General features: G+C 39.2%; 1 protein-coding gene across 1 annotated transcript in view; it reads right to left on the minus strand.

The window, feature by feature from the left end:
* The window catches only part of dscamb (Down syndrome cell adhesion molecule b), a 91,076-nt gene that overhangs the window by 61,929 nt on the left and 23,644 nt on the right, over positions 1 to 5,503 (minus strand). The window lies entirely within an intron of this gene.

Raw genomic sequence — 5,503 nt, forward strand, 5'->3', positions numbered from 1 at the left:
ATATCCTGGTAATAACTTATTATAAATGTGCTGCAACAAAACATAAAATCACTGAAATACAATCTTAAAACATTAAAATGCAGAAGTAGTAGTAGAGGTATTCATATATCATCATCTGCAGGGTAGATTTGATGAGTTCTGATCTCTCCTCTGTCTGCTGTTTATCTCAGATGATCTTTTCCATCATTCTCCATCTCTCGTGTCTCTCTCACTTTCTTCCTCCATCTCAGTAACTTACATCTGTTTGTCTTTTGTTCTCTCCCGCCTCCCTCATCTTTGCCTGCCCAAATCCCTTTTGTTTCACAGTCTTCATCCCTTTCCTTCTCTGTCCCCATTTCAGTCTTCAATTCTATTTATTTCTCTTTCTCTCGCTCTTTTCTGCTCCCTCTCGCCCCTCTCTCTGAGGGCAGACTTTGGGGAGTAATCCAGCCTCCTAGACAGCTGCACATCACCAGCTGTCTGAGAAAGCTGCACACTCTCTCTCCTCTTCCTCTGTCTGCCTCCCTTCCTCCTTCCTCATCTGTCCTCCCTCAGCCTCTCCTGGCTCATCTGAATACACAGAGTGGGTGCAGCCAGATGCAGCCCATCACTGCTGTCAGATTGTGACACAAATTACCTCTATTTGATCATTAATGGAGCCATTTAGTGTCAACCAGTGCTACACTACTACACAAGAAGAAAAGGCTTTTACTTCAGTCTGAACTATACTCCTGTAGAAAGACCAGATACGATTTAAAATACACGCTTACAGTGATCATAGTATTCCTTCATGCATTGATGTCATTGTTTAGATGTAATTCGCACCAGCCTGTCTGAACTACTGATTGCCATCATGTTTACTATCAACTAATATGGAAAATGAATTAACCTCAGATATACAGTATATATACAGTCTGAGACAGTGTGCACTCAACTCTTTTGATGTGGTTGAAAGAAAATGGTCACAGATAAAATGCTATTTTTAATTGATTAACAATATTTTCATTGTTTCAGCTTTCTTAGCTTCCTTGCACATATATGTTGAAGCATTAACATAAAAAAGTATTTTTTTAATATGTGTGTTTTATTATATATTTTAAATATAAGTCGACGGATTAGTCATTTTGCTAACAAAAAACCAAAACCCATGATCCTAGTATTATCTTGCACAGAAGTTTATATACTGAGAGTATAATTTCTCAATTTCTTCTTAATATTTATATCTTGTTTAGTCAGAATTGTTTTTCTTGTATTTCTTGTACATCCTTTTATTCTGTAATGCACTTGGTAAATACTGTTTAGGAAAGGTTTCTGTAAATGATAATGAGTATTTTTATTGTTAGTGTTGTTATTTCTCTCACTGTTTTTTTCACTGTTGATTTGTTGTTGTCACGGATGGGTAAAGTGAGTTTAGCCAGTTACACCCTCCTCTACGTCTCTGGTGCTATGTGTAACCCCCTGAGGTGTTTTATACAGCTGGCCTCATAATGCATTATTTAATGTTTGGGGATCATCCAGGTTACCAGTGAACAATGGCCAGTTGTTTCATAGGATGGGATTACAGAGGACCACGCTCACCAAAACACAAAACAACAGTGTCTATGAATGACTAAGGAATACATTAAAATATCCTTGTTAATGCAAAGCATGTGTAGCAGATTAAAATGTACAAATCCTTTGCATAGCATACTTTAGCCCCATATAAGCAAGGTAAATTAAATGTAATCCAAAATAATTACTGCACAGAAGCTACTTTGGTGCCTCCTGATGTTTGGAAGATTTAAATTCTTCATGTTTGTGGTTTTACTTGTGTATGTTATAGTTTTCTTTATATGCCTAATAAGCCAAAGCAACCTATAGAATTGGGTCCAAAAATCACTTTGTGCTGTCACTGAGCCTTCTATAAAATGTAATAAAAAATAATACAGAATGTCATAATTTAGGTAAAAGAACAATTAAAAGTATCATCCTCAGCATACCCTGCCTTTGTCAAGAAACATTTTAAGATGCAGCACAGCGTGGCATGGATGATTGTCGAGAACGATCCTCATGGCAACTGCCCTTCCCAAATTCACTTTTATCCTCTCATAACTGTCAGGCAAGGCTGTGTGTGTGTGTGCTCTCTGCCAGTATCACATGGTTTATGCATTTCTCATGTGCGTGGAGAGAGGACAGAAGAATGGGAAGGGAGAGGGGGGGAGAAAGAGAGGAAGGGCAGGGGCTCATGAGGTAGAAAGAAGACCCTGGCTGGAATTTTAATGATAGAGTGGATGGGACTTGTGAGAGAAATCCGCACGCTACAAGGTCAGTTTTCATTCGCCAAGGCATATTAATTAAAGGCTGCTTTCTTGGATGGTGCACGAAGCAAAGGTCATGTTACACAAGCCACAATTTCACACTTATGTGAAAAAGTTTTGGGACATATTCAGGGTTTTGTTGGAGTTTCAGTGCCATCAACAAACTTATAGTATATAAGGAGGTCCAGTTCTAAGGGACAATGGCTTCTTATCTATACCGATGTATCATGAAATGTGTAGATGTGTATGTAGTCTTTGTCTGATAACAATGAAGTGTACAATCCTACATTCTTAAACAGGGATCATGCAACATCTGTGTCTAACTTCTAAAGCTTCATAATAATATACAATATTTTCAAAAATATGATCAAAGGTGATGTGTTACATCATTTTGTTAATACAGTCATGAACTTTGATAGCTCAGATCTGTGTCAACATTGACCTGAATTTGTGCTTGCGATGGTCCCAGTGGGACGATAAAAAAACCCTATAATTATAATAGACTCTAATTATAATAACTTATTTATTTTAACTTATTTTAAGCTCATAAATATTTTCATGTGAACAATAATTAATGTAAATCAATATGTGTTTAATATAAACCCACAAACCAACTAGTTCACTCCCATCAACCTCGTTTTCAGACGCATTAAACAGCTATTTTCAACAAAAATCTTTGATAAACTCACCTGACCAGCATGAAATGTCAAAGTTAGCAGCTACCTGGTAAATGTGGTGGAGCATTTAGCAGGTAAAGGAGGGGTGGAGACCAAAACAGAGCCACAAGGAGAGTGAATATTGGATGTACCATCACCATGTGGTCAAAAATATTACTTCAAGACCAACTAAAATTCAGATTTAAAACAATATATTGTGCTTCTTTTACAATATTAGGAGAACAGCCACAACATTTGTATACATTTCAGTGATGTGTCATAATGATGTGGCCAATCACAGGTTGAGTGTCAACACAAAATTTTCTAAATAAAGTGTGAAGTTTTGCCTCAAAAATGTCATATCACTTTCTCATATCTTTCTCTGTCTCTCTCTCTCACACACACACGCACACACAGGGGAGATTAGTCACTCCTCACTGAAAACTTAAACAGACAGTCAACCACTTAACCAGCCTAATAGGGGTGATTTCCAGTGTAAGATTTCATTTAGCAACTGATGACAAGCCTCACGTCACTCCTCCCAGCAGAAATAAGGGAGATAGAGACATTGTTGCCACAGAGACCGGGAACGAGACACTTCAGGATTTGCATAGGGCTTAATTTGATCTACTTGAGATTGCAACTTCCTTCCACTTGATGTAATTAAACCGAGAGATGTGACTAATTAAGTTGACGGTGAGAAACGAGAGCACAGCAAAGGCAGCTGATGAAACAGCGGAGGCAGACGATAGTAAATATTGACAAGGGAAGTTGATTGGGAGCGAACAGCATCACAGGGTGAGGACTGTAAGGGCTGGAGCAATGTCAGGGTATTCATTAATCACACAGATGATGTGTTGTACGTATGCGTGCCGCCTGTTTGTACTTTAGTGTGCATGTGCAAATTACTCCGTCACTGTAGGAGTGCTTCAGCAAAGGGGCATGTAAGTTACTAGATAGGCATTAAGGCAACTGACAATTAGCATGGTCCTGGTTGGGTAGCTTGTTAGCATTTAGCTCTGCAACTACTACTCACTATGTGGCCAAGCTCCAAGCACCACCTATTTCACAAGGATGCACGGATAAACTTTGCTTTGCCACTTTCTGATGTGACCAGGCCTTTCAAAACTGAGTGAATTAAAAGCAGCTAACTCCTTCATAAAGACAGTACAAATGAGCCAAAAATTAACTAACCTCAATTCACCCACACTGGTATTTTCTGGCTGATTAAACCTCTGCTCTGGTTAAAGTATTGGTATCTTGTACCAAAAAGGCTGCTTAAGGAATAAGTAGTCCCGTCCTAACAGGTGCTACAAAGGCCTAAAGGAGGTCTAATGAGGCAATACAAGTAACAACACCTGTAAGCCGTGTGTGTGTGTGTGAGTGGACGGCCTTTGGATGCAAGTGAAGCCCTGGAACTTTGTTCAGGTTAAATGTGACACCATTTGAGTGATTTAGAAACTCTGTTAATGACTGTCCCAGTGAGATGCTAGTTAATGACACAAACAATTAGTACTCCATGTAAACTGGCCTTGATTGAACCCTGGCTAATCGCCAATAACAACCAATAAAACACCAATAAAATGGTACAGGTAGTGCTAAGTCAGCCCTCAAATATCAAACACACAATTAAGGCCCACACAATCTACTTGACAATACTCTATGCCTCCTTATACACTTTATATTTGCTCCCTGACGAGTATACACACTACAGAGAACCTGTTGCACACACTTGTACTCCGATCCAGGAGCCCTGCCTATTAACATTTGGCAGATGTGTTTTCCCAGATGAAATACTCAGATCTGAACCACTAAAGGTCTCCTGAAATGTTGAGGTGTATAATTGCCAATCTGTGTTGAGCCCAGGGGCCTCGTTCACTTCGTTTAGGCCTTTTATGGTGCCACAGCAGATGGAGAGACTTTAAAAGTACGTAAAGGAACAGATGTTAACATCACACTAGTGGTCTGCACTGCCTTGTTCTCGCTTTCTCTTTATCTCCACACGCTATATATATTTGTTTATTAACCTTGATGTGAGGGTAGAATCACAGTCATACAATATTATTATGATATTAAAACCTATTTTAATTTGGCTTCTGTCAACTCAATGCACATTTTCAGTCTTATGACACACATGAACATTAGATACAATCACTTAATGTGATTTATTGGGTTTAAATGGAGCCACTCAGCAAAGCAGAACAGGCAGCACCCGCACACACTTTTACCTTTAATTGAATTTTAATCTGTGTTTGCAGTCACAAATCATGCAGTGCAGGGTAATTATCTATTAACGATAATGTTATTGGATTTATATGGAAATGTCCAGGCAGCAAACTGAACTGGTGGCGTGGTCATGAGCACACAGTGTAATCAGCGGATGTTGCTGGCAGGGCGGTGGCTTTTGTTTCTCAAAGGATCCTGGCCAGTTGACAGAGAGGGTTTCTTGTGTGCAAATAGCAGATACAAGACAATGGCAATTCTGCCTATCTTCCCTGTGATATATCTCTGCTTTTCTCTGTGTCTGCATCCCTCTTCCACCCCCCTGCTACTCTCTCTCTCTCTCTCTCT

Source organism: Morone saxatilis, unplaced genomic scaffold (assembly GCF_004916995.1).
Source record: "Morone saxatilis isolate NCDOM2014 unplaced genomic scaffold, NCSU_SB_2.0 Contig8, whole genome shotgun sequence".
In the NCBI taxonomy this organism is placed as follows: Eukaryota; Metazoa; Chordata; class Actinopteri; family Moronidae; genus Morone; species Morone saxatilis.